The 17,924-nt window shown below is 48.1% G+C and overlaps 1 pseudogene; it reads right to left on the reverse strand.

The window, feature by feature from the left end:
* Positions 1-8,833: 8,833 nt before the first annotated feature.
* Positions 8,834-9,427, reverse strand: LOC8040007 (annotated as a pseudogene).
* Between the last annotated feature and the right edge of the window lie 8,497 nt (positions 9,428-17,924).

Genomic DNA, 17,924 nt, shown 5'->3' on the forward strand with positions numbered 1-17,924 from the left:
GGAAATCTGGAGATAGCAAAAGCAAATTGTTGTGTGTATGTTTATACAGCCGGAAGTTAGTCTGCCTCAGTGGGCGTCTGGTGTCTCCCCGTACGAAAATGTCAGATCGGAGCGGTTCCAGTTTGGATCCGCGTGGTTCTAAACTTGTGGACTGGGTGTAACCAGTAGAATTGAAATCTATAGCCATTATTTCATAAATTTAATATAGTACAAATTCCAAATCACTATACTTATAAACTTGCACTTTCCTACAAAAGGTCTTTTAGACAGAACGAAAGTATGTATCTATCGATTTCCCAACTTGAACTTAGACAAGCAAATTATCCAACTCGTAATGCTGAGATATGGCTAGTGCCACATTCAAGAACAAACTACGGGAATCAGATGTTAAAATGCACCCTCCCCCATCTTCATATTCGTTTTAATGAATTCTCGATATAGATATCTTCAGTATGTCCGCAAAACAAATATGTTCACTTTTTGTCTAATGGTTACTCCCATGTAAAAAAAAATTAGTATAACACGATTGTGTGCGCTTTGCGCGTGTTGTTATTTTTGACATACTTTTTCGTTTCTTTTTTCTGTCCCTCTTGTTTACATTCTTACTTTTAGCGATATAGATGATGTTGTCTTTCCCATGCTATAATGAATATGTCAAATGCTAGTGTCTTTACGTTTATGTTTGTTCTTACCTGGGCTGCTATGTAGGCAGAGGCTAGTCAAGGAACGTGTCAGTTGCTTTTTTTTTCTGCCCCCTTTTTCTGATTCAGGGATCAATGGGGGATTTTAATTTTAATCCAGTGAGACGCAACGCACTGGAACCGCACGGTGATGGGTGGATCCGATCCGCTCCCCTTGTTCCAGTAGGGTCTGCTCCGAGCCAGCGGGCGCGCACATGCGTGACTGGAGGAGAGGAGGGAGGGGAGGGGGGCGGTTGGCGGTTGGCGGAGAACTTCTAACTTCCGCGGTCTCTCGCGGGTCACGTGCTAGGGACAGGCGCATCCGCTACGCAGGCGCTGCGAGCGGGCGTTCTCCGCGCACGCGCGCCTAGATTTGTCTGTTGCAGTCGGCGGCAGCGCTCCGAGAGTTTAGTTTCTTCTTCGCTCTCGTCGGACTGTCGGTCGGCGCTCGCCCGGCGGCGACGTTCGCGCTGCGGGCGCACGGATACTGACGCGCCCATCTTTGCTCTGGATGGATACCCACTGACCTCGGCTTCGAATCGTTATATAATGTGAAGCTGCCGACCCATTACACTTTGGCTCAGCATCTGGATACGCCTGGCGCTGCTGCGCTTGGTGACAATACTTGGACAACTCGGCTACCGCTGGCCCGCCGGAACTTCCCGATGCACTCAACAATGGATACTGTGCTTGTGCGTGCTGTGTGTGTTCCGTGCACCGTGTTTGGTGACGACGCCTGGACGACCGTGTGCGCCGCCGGAATTACCGCTGCGCTCACCACTGGACTCTACAAAAGTATTTTGCGCGATGCCCTTAGATGTTACAAGCGAGAGATCGTCGCAATTTCAGACCCAGTCCGCCTGGGTCTGAAATCGCGACGATCTCTCGCTTGTAACGGCTATGGGCATAACACGAAATTCTTTTGTAGAGTCCAGTTGTGAGCGCTGCGGGAATTCCGGCGGTGCACCACCTGGGTCTAAAATTGGGGCTGGAAATGCGCGGTTCCAGGCTGGATACAAACTAATGCCCCAATTTTTGGTCTAGGCGGAATCGGCATTTTTCATTCCGGCCTGTATCTGACATTTTCGTACGGGTCAGCTGTAGATGAGCAATTTAGCCAGTATGGTACAACCGCTAGCCTGGGGTCTTTAACTTGCACCACGCAGTAGTGATACACGACCGCACGACGATGCTCGTCCAGATCGAAACAGACAGGGGCGGGGATTGAACCCAGCATCCTGGATTCCGCAGCGCGAGCTTTCGCTCCACGTGCTTCGAGCTCAATTCAACTTTATTGACTCCCTTTTGGAGGAGACAGGGAAAAAAGCTACATTGCGTAGCTTGACAGGTCCCTCCTCCCATACAGACTTAGGCAAAGTAGTCAACACTTGCAAAAAAAACAAAAAAACAACCGAAAAAGTACATACAGAACATTATACAGTTTTGATATGATGAACAATACAGAACTTTTAAAATATTATTTGTTGTTAAAATACAATTGTCTAATTTGGTTATTTGATATATTTTCTATGTGAATATTGTTCTTAATGAGTTAATTAATGGTATATGGTACAATATACTGGAGCATTTGAAATTCGTAATTCGTCCTCGGATGCGGCACTCTCCAGTGCTCTGGACTATGCGTATGATAAAACTAAAAGTTCTTTTTTCCAGCGAAGCTAAGTGAAGGAATGCTTTGTTATTATAATAAATACTATCTTTATATTTCTGGATTAATGTCTGTGTACATAAGTCAAAAACCAATGTTACCTTAAATTTTGAGAATAAAATATCGGCATGACTATTATATGGTACACTGGCTACTAAACGTAATATCTGTGTTTGTGAGATGTATAATCTGTCTTGGTTTAATTTTGTCGTATTGCCCCATACAAGCTGGCACTACTTTAAATGTGAAGCAAACAATGTGTTATAAATATAATCTTGACCCTTTCTTGTAAACAAAAACGATGTTTATAAATAATACCTGTTATTTTTTATAATTTAGACATAACATGGTCTACGTCTTCGTTCCAACTCATGTATTGGTTAAAGAACACTCCTAGTATTTTTACCGTTGGAACCAGCGGCGTAGACTTTCCATTTTCCCGGGAGGAGCGCAGGCTGAGAATTTCTCCGGGGGAGGGGGGGGGGGGGGGGGGGGGGTTGCGCGTTCTTTTCTTGCCAGAACTGGAGATTAAAGCTAACGAAAGCACGCTGGCATTCCATTCCCCATATATTTTGTCAATACCGGCAACGTGGGCGTTATTTTGATTACGTGCCACTACTAGAAGCTCGTTACATGGCACGTAATAGCGCGGCCCGGGCCCGGGGGGGGGGGGGGGGGGGGGAGGGCTTTGCCCCCCCCCCCCCCCGGATCTTACTAGGGCGACACGAACCCCGATGCCCCCCCCCCCCCCCCCCCTCCCTCCGTAGTCTACGCCTATGGTTGGAACAACTTTTATGGTCGATCTACCTAGCTTAAGTGGTATATCTATTTGACAGAGAGAACATTTAGGGCGAAATAGAACGGCTTTTGTTTTATTGCTATTGATTTTTAACGAATTTGCCATTGACCACGAACTGAGCACATTGAGAAACTATTCACTTTCGATGAAATAATATTTATGTCCGTTCCTTGAAAAGATATGCTCGTACCGTCCGCATACGTTATTATCTGGGCATTATGTGAAATATTTATGATGTCGTTAATGTATAGGTTGAATAAAATAGGTCCCAAAACACTTCCTTGTGGTACACCTGCCTGTAGTTGTTTTAGATCAGAGAAGTGGCCATGATGTGAACGCACTGAAAACGGAAGCTCAAATACCTTCTTAAAGGGCAACTCCGGCCAAAACTCAAAATGAATTAAATTACTGGTATCGCTTTAGTGACACAAAATACGACCCCAGCCAAAATTTCACGTCCGTGGGACGCCGCATTCTCAACTAATGCCAATAATAAAAACGCGACCCGCCGCGAGCCGCTGCTCCTTAGCGGGCGGCCAGCGGGTTGCCGATCGCTAAAGCAACATTAGGGAGTTTTCGTAGATCGTTTTCGCCGTCCCGCAAGGCCCTCCGCAACCAGCTACGCTAGCCGGAACTCTACAGTCAAGGCCATCGCCGCGCCGGCGCAGTAGCGGCTGCTTCGTTGCGGAGGGCTTAGCGGAGGGGGGAAACACGGTCTACGAAAACTCCCTATTGGGCCGTGATGTCAACGTCGTTGACGTCGTCCTCTTTTTTTCCTCCGTTCCGGACGGGTGCACGGCGCAGCCGTCGCGCGCGCTTCTTTGTGCCGCTACCACCGCTACTTCGGCTTGTAATTGCGTGTTTAGCCGTTGCTTTTACCTGTAGCCCGTGTAGCTTCGGTATAGCCTTTTGTTTATTTGTTTGTGAGGACTCCTAGACTCGTTTTAGCGAGCAACTCGGTGCGCCCAAGACTGCCCAGCTGTTCCTCGAAAGATGCCGAGTACAACTTAAAGCGCTGTGGGCTGCTCAAACAAGCCGCTGCGCAACCCGGAGGTGCTTTTTTACAAATTTCCAACGGATCGGAAATTGTAGAAGGTGTGGGTGAACGCTGTTCAACGAGTGAACTTTGGAAAGCCTTGGACGTCGACCCCCAGATCGAAGCTCTGCTCCGATCATTTTTCGCCGGAGAGTTACGAACGAAACCTACAAGTGTTGGTTGCTTGTGGCTTGTCAGCGAAGGGGTCGAGGCTTAAAAGGATGCCGTGCCGTCGCTCTTTGCCCATCGTACATGTACAGAAAGGTAAACATGATAAAAGTATCCTGATCACTAAATAAAACAGTCATTGTCAAGTGCAGTGTTGAAGATTGAGCATTCACGCTCCATTGAACGTCTGTTGAATGGGGAATGGTGGGCATGTAGAGTACAACCACTAACTAGCTCCAAACACTGAAGTTTGTAATGAAAACGAAAACAATGTTGTGCTTTGCGTCACTGCTTGTTTACTACGCAATCTCGTGCGTAGTATTCAGGTCCGTAACAACTACCAGCGAACAGCCGGCGGCGTGAAGCTCATGCGATATAAACATTCGCCTCCCAATCGTTCGAACCCGTTACGCAGCAGTATTAAATAACATTGCGCTTGTGAATACCACAAGGGACTTTAAAGAAATCGCGAAAGTTCGGATTTGTAAGTTACAACTCTCTAATTTGCCCGAGTTCGGCTGGAGGTAAATATAATATTTAAAAATGCAAAAAAAAAAGAAAAACTTGCCTTAGTCAAAAGTTACGAAGGAAAACTTAAAATAGTATGTATTCTAATAAAAAAAAATGTTGTGGGTGGGGGTGGGAATGCGGAAGGGAAAGAAAGTGTTCTCACCTTGCTAACGTTCTCTGTTTTCCTTTATCACCCACAAAAACTTTTGCTAGCTTTGAGAAGAAAATGACTGCCCAAAGAACTTTTTTTTTTTTTTTAGTGCGGCAAGTTTTTTTTTTTTTTTTTTATTTGTACAAAGGTTTACTACCTGGACGAACTTATGTGGTGAATTAGTGTCGTAGCTTACAAATTCGGCTTTTACGCGCCTGAGGAAAAAATAACGAAAAAACAGACGTCTACAGCTTGACACACGTCTGTTCGGTTGTCGCGGAACGCGCCGGAGAGCCTCAAAGCTTCGTGACTGGGACTGACCCGCAGCGCGAAAGCGCCAGCACTGTACGTCACTGGCAGCGCGGCGTAGAGCAACGCCGCTCCATCCACGGAGCCCCGATGACAATTTAGGCCTAGCGACGAGTGCGGGAGACCGCACGCACTCCGAGAGCTGCCGAGTACGGCACCGAACGAGTTCACTCGTTTTCCAGTCGCTAGCTTTTTGGTATACAAGCAACGAGTACGGCACGGCATAGCGCACGCGCGGCGGCGGCCGCCGAGTACGCCACCGAACGAGTTGACGGGTTTTCCAGTCGCTAGCTTTTGGGTATACGCACTAACTCTTGCTACATATGCTGGATAACTACCACGTATACAGAATTAAAACAAAATGAGCTTACCTTCTATCGTTAGACGGCTAGCGCAACAGAGGTAGGTGCCGCTTGGACTGCGTACTCGCTGAACGAGAACGATCTTGGCGTCACGTCCACATAGCGGCTGATTTCCAGTGTTGCCGGAACCTTGAGCGGCTAGTTTCGGTTTTGTCGGCCGCGCCCCAAACAAAACTTTGAGACGTCGATATCTTTAAAACTACGCACAATAACGAGAAAAAAATTACACCTTGCAATTCAGGGGCGCTAACTGCACTAAAAACAGCCATAATCGCAAAATCGAAAGTATCGACCGGAGTTGCCCTTTAAAGCCGCCGCATTTCCACGAATGCCATAATTTAAAGTTAACTCATTAGTGTATCATGATTTAACCGACCGAAGGCTTTCGAAAAGTCGATAAAAATACCTACCGTTAGAATTTTATTTTAAAAATTTTTCTGAATTATTTCTTTCATGTTCAACAGCGCAAGTTCAGTCCATCACCCTTTCCTGAATCCAAATTGAGAATCTGTAACAACTGAATCACAAAACTGGTTTAATCGAAAATGTATCGGTTTTTCTAAACCCTTTGAAAATATCAGAATTACAGAAACCGGTCTGTAATTTGATAATTCATTTTTATCTCCAGATTTATAAAGTATCGACACTTTTGCTATTTTTTTTCTTTTGAAAAAAAAAATGCAAATAGCATTTTTTTTACCAAAGGCAACCGACGGCTTTCTCCGAGGCACGAAATATAAAAGAAGCCTCGATAATTTCGCGGGTGGCCCTCTCTCTATGTCTCCCTTCAACCCACACCTCGTCAAAAGCCGGCTGGCACGTGCAGTCTCTGCAATGCAAAGGGAAAAGTCCCTCCACTGTGGCCCTCGGCGAGTAAGCATGCTTCCGGAGCCTACCGCTAAAGCACCTCCCTGTCTGGCCTATGTAGAATTTTCCACATGATAGGGGTATTTTGTACACCACACTCGAGACGCATGACACAAAAGGTTTTGCGTGCCTTTTGGTACACTTCGCCTTCACCCGATTGTCGGCTCTTGCGCCCACCCTTGCACAAATCTAATGCATGTTTGTTTGTTTCTTTGAGGGGGGAGGGGGGTGCAGAACACTACCGGAACTCCATACCGGCCTCCAACTTGTTTCAGGTTGTGGGAGACCCGGTGGATGTAGGGGAACACCACCTTTCGCTTTTTATCCAAGTCGGACCTCACCCTCTCTATCCCTTTCACCTTGTTCAGAAAGGCACTTTCTACCTCCTTTAAAAGCGACCTTCTTCAGAAGGGCACTTTCCACGGGAACCTTGCTCAGCAACACTTCCTTTGATTTCCTTGCTTTCAAAACTCTGACTGACTGACTGACCCGACGCCCTCAGTCTCTTAACCTGCGCTAAGAAACTGCACGTGCCAACTGGCCTTTGACGAGGTGACGGTTGAAAGGAGGCAGAGGGCCACCCGCGAAATTATCGAGGCTTTTTATATTTCGTGCCTCGGAGAAATATGCGTGAGTGAGCCGTGTGATAAGGAGCTGTTTTAGCGCCAGACCATGAGTGGCATGGGTTGCGTTTAGTGACCCTATTTTGATGACACGGGCCTTGTGGAGGGCGTATTGTTTGATTGCACATTGTGTTATCTGGTACTGACGTATCTGTTCTAATTATAATGCAATTAAATGCAAAGGTGCAAGCGAGCTGGACAAGAATGACGAAAATAATCCCTGGAGAAGGGGAACAAGAGGGACAAAGGACAAACACAAATCTCGAAACACAGCTAGATGACTGGTGAGCGACCGAAAAAATCCGCCTGGTCCGGGTATCGAACCCGGGACCTCTCCATTACAAGTGGAGCGCTCTACCAACTGAGCTAACCAGGGGTTAGACGTCAGTAGAGCGAACGGGTTTTATCAGCCGCCACCAGTCTAACACCAACAAGGGTGAAGCTTGCAAATTTAAGGTTATAATTATAATGCAATTAAATGCAAAGGTGCAAGCGAGCTGGACAAAAAATGACGAAAATAATCCCTGGAGAAGGGGAACACAAAGGTGCTCGCTTGCACCTTTGCATTTAATTGCATTATAATTATAACCTTAAATTTGCAAGCTTCACCCTTGTTGGTGTTAGACTGGTAGCGACTGATAAAACCCGTTTGCTCTACTGACGTCTAACCCCTGGTCCACATCATATATATATATATATATATATATATATGATGTAGACCTATAGTCCACATCATTTATATATGATGTGGACCTATAGTCCACATCATATATAAATATATATAAATTATATTTTTTATAATTTGAACCTCAGTTCAAATTATATTTATATAATGTACAGCGCTCACCAATTTATATGCTACACGCGAATTACATGTCTTATCTAATGGGAGTGCTATGCTGGTGGCAGCTGAAGAACTTCTTTATGCTGTAGTCGCACGACGGAACTGGCCGACCAGGTGGTGTCGTTCTCTCAAGGCCGAAGTCACGGCTGGATCCGGGAGGACGCAACAATGTTTCCTGCCGCCTGATCTACACTTCTCGCTACCCCTTAGCACTACGGTGCATGGGGGACTGCCCAGTTCTTCAGCTATCATGATGGCTCATTCAGTACAAGCATGAAATACCCGCTAGCTTATTTATCAAATCACTAACGGTTTCGACAGTCACCTTTGTGCAAAAAGGTGGCGATAAGTGTCAATTGCGAACGGACGACGCACCCCGGCGTCTGCTCGCAGCGCCACACGTTACAACTATTGCTAACTTGGTCGTCTGCAAAGAGTTCGCTGCTGACCGTGGTAAGTTTGTTGGTTTGAGTTTTCTCAGAAAGGGGCCTATACACTTTCAACTTTCACCAGGTAAAATGCACCTCCCAAATTCGCTTTCAGTGAATATTTGATCTATGTGCAGGCGCCAATATTTCGTTTTACATCGCGCCTTTCTCTCTCTGACCTGGGATGACAAAATTGACAGCAATACCATGAAGAATTGTTCGTACATTTTATAGAGTGCTCAATACACTCCAGCCGGAAGAATAAACCAAAATCAAAATCGCCATAAACGTTTTTTTTTTCTTCTTTGTTTTATTATTGAACAGACGACCATTCCAACTAAAAGGTATATGATCACGATAAAACGAGATCGCTAGCTCTCTCACCTTTCACTCGACAACGTCCAAAGCAGCCGGCGGCTGAGACTCTGTGTTGTTTTCGGGCATTGGGCCCAACCCCCATACCTTGTTCGCCCTCCATTGCAAGAGTGCGCATGATGATCGACGATGTTCTTGCAGGCGACCACTTCATCACACTTGCTGCACGACACTGGATTGAACTCGCAGCCGAGGATGTGGTCTTCCAGCTGCTTCAGCAGCCCCTCGTGTCCGCAGCCATGGCCCGCATTGGGACAGCGGACGGTCATCCTCATCAAGCTCTCGTCGTCTACCACCAGACCGTAGCTGACTTCGACGCTGCCTTCCAGCTCGATGTCGTCCAGTGGACACCTGGGAGGCTTCCCCAGGAGCACGCGGTTAAAGCAGCCGGCGCAGAAGAAGTGGCGGCACTTGGGGAAGGCCGGCCGCTTGGTCAGGATGCCGCAGAGGTCGCAGACGAGGACCCGAGGCAGCGGGTTGAGGAACTCGAGTGGCCTCCAGTCCAGGACCTTGGAGAAGCCCTTGAGCATTCGGACGTGTCGCGTCATCTTCTCCGATGAGATCACCCGGTGTCCCTGCTGCAAGTAAATAAATCTGCAGTTGTATTTCGATCTGCCTATCAAGCCGTCATATGCAGAATTGCGTTTTATGAGCGCAGCGATCGCTAACTACAGAACGTGACGCGGTGTCTTGAAATCCTCGCTATGTACTAATTTTGTACCGTTTTTCTTTTTTCTCTCGACGCTTTCGTAGTTGGCGAAGACTTCTCGTAGCGCGAAGTCCTGTTTTCTTTTTTATCTTTTTTGTTTCTTTCACGCTCGCGCCGCATGACCAATGGAACTCGCCGCGCAGGTGTATGGCCTGCAGCCGGCTCTCTCTTCAACCGTGGTCGCCGTGGCACGCTTCCCTTTTCAAGGCTTAATCAAAGTTATAGCATTAGTACGCATTTCCCACACCGTACTAAGCAGGCTGCATGTGGAGCTAAAGCATGCGTTGCAGAACTCAGAGATACCGGGCTCAATCCCCCATCCTTCCCGTTTCGACTTGGTTGAGATCGTACCGGCGTGCGGTCGTGTATCACTACCGCGTGATGCAGGCTAAAGACCCCAGGCGATCAGCCGTACTCACCTGGTTAAATTTGCACGGAGATATCAGAACAAATAAGAACTATCTAAATCACGAAAAGAACTGAAAGCGAGGAAGCTCTCAGCGTTCCCCGGGATCAGTGCTGGGAAGTACTTCAAGAACATTGTTTATTTTAAGTACTACTTGAAGTAGGTTTTTGAAAACTTGTACTTTACTCGAAGTACATTCTATAAATGTGTACTTCTTGCACTTTAAGAGGCGCTTTGCCTTGGCCTCCACGTGCCCAATGCCGTAGCCCACATATCGGCCGGTGTGAACACATTGTTGACTCCATCATCGTCTCCAGTGCCGAAGCAGACATTCCCCGCCGGGCCGTTTGAACCCCGCCAAGTAAACAGCGCCGAGGACGGCATGCTCCACGTGCGGAGATTCCTCGCCAGAGAGGCTCCGTTCCGCCCGCCCGTGCCCGTGGCCTTATTCGCTGCGAGAAGTTAGAGTACCGCCGCCTGGTGGAATTTTTTCGCAACCCGGAGTGAGGACACTTCAAAGTTCCTCCGCTGGTGCAAGCACGTGCAATGCCAAGCTTCTGTGCACTATGAAAATTAAAATTTAACCATGTGGGTAGCACGTGCACTACAAGCCCACGCACCTAAAGTATTTATTTTCTGATACTTCCCGAAGAAAGTACAACTCCCGACCTCAAAGTACATTTCCGAAATTTTGTCTCGGTGAAATTAAGTTCCTTCAAGGACCACACGCTCGCATTCTTGGCTTTCCCACTACTATACACAACTTCTGAGGTCGAATATAAGAAATCACCGAACTCTAAAAAAGAAAAAAAGAAAAGGCGTATTGTTGTGTGAAAACGCGCCATCGACTTTTGATGCGTCATTTGGCCAGTTCCGAGTGAAGTAATGGCGGCTATAAGACCGATACAAATACGTGCCTTATAAGCTGATTGTTTTAAATAGTTCGTCAGTGGGAGTAAAACGAGTACTATGAGTCTGTGGCCACCTGACTTTATCCAATATTCGCCGCCATTTCCGAACACAGCTGGTGTACTCCTGATTACCTGGGGCAGTGCATTTCAGTTAAAAAAAAACCTGTAGGTGGAAAAAAGGGCATCATTAAAGATAGTATTAAAAAGTACTTGTACTTCACTTTGGAAGTACATTGTATTTATATTACTTTACTTCAAGTAAATTGCGCCCGGTGTACTTACTACTTTAATTGAGGTACACAACCTCTTCTTTACTTTGTACTTCGACATGCTTTTAGAGCGCAGCTCTTAGGCGCCTGTTTTCGGGTTTTGCGGCGTCGGCGTAGCCGGGCTAAATTTAGCGAGAAAATTGAAGTCACGTGGCCTCAGCACCCATTCAGTTCCCCGCTAAATTTAGCGGGGAATTTCAGTTTCTCCGCTAAATTTAGGGCGCGAATTTCAGTTTCTCAGCTAGATTTAACGGGAAAATTTACATCAAGTGACGTCAACACCAATTTCCCGCTAAATTTAGCGGGGAATTGAATTGGTGTTGAGGTCACGTGATGTCAATTTTCTTGCTAAATCTAGAGGAGAAACTGAAAAGCGGGGAAACTGAGTTGGTGTTGAGCTTCCACGCGCCGCGCGCGTCGAGCGAGCAACGATAGCGGTGGTGTTGAGGTCACCTGGCGTCAATTTTTCAGCTAAATTGAGCGGGGAAACTGGGAGGAGGGGAGGGTATGAAAGAGGAGGAGGGGAGGGTAAGCAGGAGGAGGAAGGGAGGGTACGGAGGAGGAGGAGAGCATATCCCACGCCTCGGTACAACACCTCCTCCTCCTCAAGAACTGCGCTCTAATTTCGCATTACATAGATTGGTAAACGTCTTTCATTTTTTTAAAGATGTACTTTACCCAACACTGCCGGAGGTGCAGTGGGGGACGGCGGAGCTTGGGCCTCCGGGGGGACGAGTGGGCCAGGTGGGTTAATATTTGTTTTTAATGAGCCATCAGCAGACTGTAAGCGGGAAGGGGGCTATCACGCGCCTAATGGATACACCTGCCGTCCCCCAATACGCCTCTGGAAAGGGCGACACCTGCAGCTGTTGCCCCATGGTTGCCAGAAAACATCTAGTTTTTGCCAGAAAGCGAACTTACCTAAAAATTATTGTGCGCAACTTTCTGTCCTGGTATTTTTGGTAGTTTGTCTGCCTATAGTAGACAACACAAAAATAGTGTTTTGCCCACTTAAGATTATGTTGCGTTTTTTTTTTTTTTTTTAAAGCTATAGCTTTACGGGCGACAATTTGCAGAGATTTCGACCTCGTCCGCTGTCGTCGAAGCAACAGAAAAGCGCTCTCTCCGCTGTTACCGCTCTTCACACTGGAAGCGGATCCGCGTTCGCAAAGAGGTTGCGAACACGGTTGTACGTATAAAGATCCAGTACAATGGACCTTTTCCGAGAAGCGTTCTGCGCACGCGCGAGCGTCCGATGCCAAGCGGTGGAAGTCGGCACGAAAAATTGAGGAAATTCGGAGTGAGGCTGTGGATGAGCGAGTAGAACACGTAATTGCAGCATATATATAATTGTGTTACACAAAAAAAGAAAGTGGACGGGAAAAAAATCACGACGTTTGGGTGGACGCCACGGATTCCCCTCTTTAAAGTCGCGTTGGGCACGCGACGCAGCTCAGAGAGTGAAGAAACTGGTAGCGTAGCTGCCATTATCGTTTGGTATTGCAGGTAGGTCACTTCCTCGAATTTTAGTTCGTGCAGCCATCGCCTGGTGCCGTCGGTATTTGGAAAAGGTCCATTGCACACGCACTCGATGACATCAAGTGCGCGTGCAGTTGTATGCTGGATCTTTATTAGCGGCGAGATGTTTTGGTGGCGCCCTCCTACGGTTCCCCCTTGTGACGTCATTACCTTGCAAACAACAGCTTCTATTGGTGTTTGTAAATAGCATGGTGGAAGCTTGAAATCATTGCGCTCTCAAAGGAACACTGCCAACACCGTCAAAATTAAAGTTCTTTCATTCCTCTTATTTCCGTCGATGATAAATCCCCTTTACGACATCATAGTCAGCGTTCGGCCAATCGTGGAAGGCCGAACACAGCGACGCTTTCAAACGCGCACGTCGCCAATACAACCGCGTTCGCAACCGCTTTGCGAACGCGGATCCGCTTCCAGTGTGAATAAGCGGTTAGTGCGAGGCCAGGGAAGTAGGGTTTTCCCGTTGGCCGCGAAGCGCGGAGATGGGGAGCCCAAACATCCCGCCAGTAACGACGCGACGAAAGGAGCCTTCCGTGTCGTCTGCTTAAAAGTCTTGTTTTCAAACTTTAATCGCGTGCTGCGAAATCCCACTTTGGCAGTATCCAGTTGCTACGCGTAATGCTGGATGGTTTTAGAAACTTCCATCGCGCTTACCTATACTTATTTTGTTGTGGAGGGTGACGGCCGTCAGCCTCCACAACGCCCACCACGGCGGCTGATAAGAATTAACCACGTCGTATTCCGTCCTCAGGTACGTGACGGTACCATATTCCACCCGCATTGCGCGACCGTGACACAGCTATTGCTTTTGTTTCTTCGCACATTGTGGGATGTGGGAGAGAAATGCAAATTTTTTGTCGCAAACGTGCCGTGCACGAAGCGTCCTTCCGACCAATCGTAATACCACTATAAGAAAAAAAAAAAAAAAGGGGGGGGGGTGTATTCTTACAACCCCTGTTACATATAATACACCCCAAAACTTCAGTTCGACTTACAGCGCACTGACCTTGAATGAACCGGCGGTACCAACTTTCACGAGCGGCTTGATAGGGGGGATAGAAAGCAAGATCCTGGGTTCGATTCCCCACCCATGCCCGTTTCGATCTGGATGAGCATCGTACCGGCGTGCAATGGTGTGTCACTACTGCGTGGTGCACGTTAAAGACCCCCAGGCTAGCGGTTGTACCGCACTGGCTAAATTGCTCATCTACAGCTGGGAGACTCGTCGCCAGTTGAGGCAGACCAAGTTCTAGGCTGTATAAACATACACACAACCCAATTCTTGAGCGGCTTGATAGCTGAGTAATAGAACTTATTCAAATAGATAATGTACGTGTAACTACCCCCCCCCCCCCCCCCCCCCGGCCAAAAAAAAAAAAATTAATCGGGATTTTTTTGGCTTTTTTATTAAACCTTTTTTTTTTTTTTTTGTCTTTGCTACGTACTTTAGCTGCTTAGTATCTTCTTTCGCACCGGTATCAAGCCTCAAGTAAAAGTTGGGGCCGTCAGATTGACGTCAGTGCGCTGTACGTCGAACTGAAGTTTTGGGGTGTATTATATGGGATAAAGGGTGTAACGATACACCTCTTTTTTTTTTTAGAGTGAAACATAAGCTAAATGACATCACGGTTCAACTCGAATGTCATTTGAAAATCCCAAAGGCCCATAGCAAGCGACGTGGGCGTAAACAGCAGGCTGAAAGACTACGACGGGATGATCACCAAAAAAACCACGAGGCCAACCAGGCTGCACTCTCGACTTCTCCTCGTACAACTACCAACTGCAGCTGTAGGGTGGCTGCACCAAGTTACGCACATGTGCCGCCGTCGTGTGTGTGCGTGCGTATGTGTACATTATAGAGGATGTCGTTGTGGGAAAGAAAACGGGGGATTGAAAAAAAAAAAAAAAGAAAACACCAGCCAAGAGACAGGCTTGGACAGAACGGTCGTCAGCAGCTGGGAATAAAAAAGACAGGAAAGAAAGTTGAGGCCGAGGAGAGGAGGAGGTCGCCCATGCAGTGGAGATGAAAATAGAGACAAAGAAGTAAGGACAAGTCAATATAAAATACGGGGTGCCATGGGGATCCATCCGCCATTGGAGTCGGAAGTGCAACTCACAGCGCTGACAACCCTCTTCATGCCTCATCGAGCAAGCAGGTGCGGGCGATGAGACTTGATGGTCCCGAGCGGGACCGATTGGAGCGCTGCGATCGCTCAACCGTGACGTAGGATGGGGGATCACGTGATAAGGCCAGCTATTCCGCCCTGCTCTGGTCGGGGTTTTTGGGAAACCGCTCGCTCGATACTTTCGATTTTTTTTTCTGTGTTTGAAGGTTGATTAGTACACGCGTGGATCGGCTTCGGAAGCTGTCGAGCTCATGGAGCAATGGTAAAGTCGTTCGGTGCCGCATTGCCGCAGTTACGCGAACAACCCAAACATCAGACTCCACATCTACCCTAAAGGAGAGGCAGCTGTGCACGAAGTGGGTTGTGAAACTGAGAATGAACAAAAAATAAACTCCAGGAGGTCAACAGTGTGCAGCAAGCACTTTCGAGATGAAGCTTCGTGTATGCGGCTGGAGCGAAGATGTTCGGAAAGTGCTCTGAAGTTATTTTAGTTAACCTCCACAAAAGGTGGGGGTATTTTGTTGGCGCACGTTAGGGATCGACGCTCTCTTGAATTTTGCTCGTAAGGGACAGACACGACAAGTTTCCGCAGGGAGTGATGCCACGCATCCGTACGCATAACATAATTTCTCCACTCAGTCTTATCTCCAGCTCGTGCAGGTCCGAAGTAAGTGCCGACGTTTGGAGAACGAATCCAATGAACGTGTAGCAATTCTTATCCAGCTTCTTGATGCTGCAGGAGAACACGCGTCCGCTTCAGGAACTCTTTCGCCCTCGAGCAACAGCCGGGATGTTTCGTGGGCCTTGTCCTCGAACGCGTTCATGCCGCTTGCAAGCAGCACAACCGAAAAGGGGTACACAGTTGTGACGGGGTGTCCGGTCGAATACAAGTTACAAAAATTCACTTACCTTCAGCGGTAGGTCGCACTTCGTCACCATCGATTGCGGTGCGACAGACAGCCGCCGAAAACGACAAGTTGGTGGCAGCGACTGGGTCCCTGCTTGCCGGCAACCGACTTACCGGCCTTCCGGAGGCATTCGTACGGTAACCGATTTAGGAATTTGACGGGGTCGAGTAGTGAAGCAAAAAAATTGGTTCAAAGATACTCACGGTCGCGTGATTTTGTATCCTACGTCACGACGGTAGGCCCGTCAGTTGGCGCCGCCCCATGTTCTCGGTGCTATAATAGAGTTGCATAAAAAGGGAGGGGAGAAACGGCACCCAAGATGCGCCACCAATGCGCCCGTGGGAGACTTCCCAACGTTCCTTCCGGCGACCGTCCCGGGCCTCACGGCCCTGGGAAATGTGAAAAAAGCAACACGACACAAACAGTCGCCGGAAGACGTGCACCCGCTCAGCGTCGCCACGGCTCCGATGTCTTGCAAGCCCAGAGGGTAGAGCACTGCACGGGCCAGAATTTCTAGGCCCGGCCCGACCCGGCCCGGTAGAGACACGACCCGGGCCCGGCCCGAGCCCGACAGAATCTTTCATTTCTAGGCCCGGCCCGACCCGGCCCGGAAGAGAGACGGCCCTGGCCCGGCCCGAGCCCGACAGAATTTTTAATTTCTAGGCCCCCTGCCGAAGCGGCCTGATGGCTGTAGCCCGAAACAACCAATTCCCGTCTGAACCCGTCCCGTTTCGACCCGTTCCCGAAACGAGCTCCCCATTTGAACCCGTCCTGTTTCGACCTATTCTTTAAACACACTTCCCATATCAACCCGTCCCGTTTCGACCAGTTCCCTAAACGCCCTTCTCGTTTGAATTTGTCCTGTTTCGACCCATTCCCTAAACGTCCTTCTTATTTGAACCAGTTTCCGAAACACCCTTTGCGTTTCAACGCGTCCCGTTTCAACCTACTTTTATTAGGCCCTGCACATCGCAACCTCTTCGCAAAAAGTCTCCATCGTTCTAAGCCTGGTCTGCGCACCTTTTCTGTTTAAGAATATGTTCTGAAGTAGCTTTACATGTCAACGCGTTCTTAAAATATACAACCCTTTCAGGCAAGCTTAATTTTAAGCTTAAGCTTAAGTTCCTACTTAACCCCTTAAAACTTTTTTTTTCGAGATGGTTCCCAAAACATGCAAGCGTGGAACGGACTATGTACACTGCGCGACACTGATACCGCGAACACGACGTTGGCTCTTTTTTTCGAATTTTACTTCGAAATGGTGTTAGTAGGCACCAAAGTATACCGCGTAGGGTCTGTGGCCCAGATGAGCACTTCTAAAGACACTAATATTTTTGAAAACAGCGTTTTGATTCGATGAGATAAACATAAAAACACGACGATCGCTTGTTCGCGCTAATATAGTGTCGCGCTCTGAGCAATAAGGGAGTCTTAGAATAACGTACTCAAGCACTTTGGGCAAGCTAAAATAGCATCGCCATAGGTTATACATCGCAACGCTATTTTTACGGTACCCAAAGCGCTTGCGTACGTTTTTCTAAACCTTCCTAATAGTGAACTAGATATTTTTGAGAGCGATGAATCAGACAGGTTGACAAGCATATGACTGGGACTTTATTTTGTTTACAATTTATAACACTGAACCCTCGCTCACACGGAAAAAGCTTGAAGGCTTTCTAGCTTCAAGACCTCTTTTAGTTATTATTTTTAACGACGCTGTAGTGAATTTGCACTTCGTTTTTTTTTTTTTGTATTTAATGAACCTAAAAGATTAATGAGCAAACTTGCTATCAACAACAATTTATGATTTACGGCACAAGATTGCCCAGGCACAGCCCAGGCACGGCCCGGGCCGGCCCGGGCCGGCGCGGCCCGGGAACTTTTTTGTTCAAGCCCGAGCCCGGCCCGGGCCCGAGAAAATACGTGCTACCCGGCCCGAGCCCGGCCCGCGGGCCGGGCCGGGCTCGGGCTTTCGGGCTGGCCCGGGCCCGTGCAGTGCTCTACCAGAGGGAGCACCCGCGTGGCTACCCAAGCCGATACCCGCCGTTCTACCTTGCGATGGACTGCGGAGGATGGTTTACCCGGAGGCACCCTATAGGTTTACCAGCCATCAAAGCCATTTCAATGCCCTGTGAATGTCACGTGACCTTCAAGAGGAACGTAGCCAGCGCGTGGCCGATACGTGATGCGTTTGCGGCATGGGTTGGCTGGGATATGGCTCGTGGCGTCTTCTACCGT

This window comes from Ixodes scapularis, unplaced genomic scaffold, assembly GCF_016920785.2.
Source record: "Ixodes scapularis isolate PalLabHiFi unplaced genomic scaffold, ASM1692078v2 PGA_scaffold6__148_contigs__length_123643588, whole genome shotgun sequence".
Taxonomy (NCBI): domain Eukaryota; kingdom Metazoa; phylum Arthropoda; class Arachnida; order Ixodida; family Ixodidae; genus Ixodes; species Ixodes scapularis.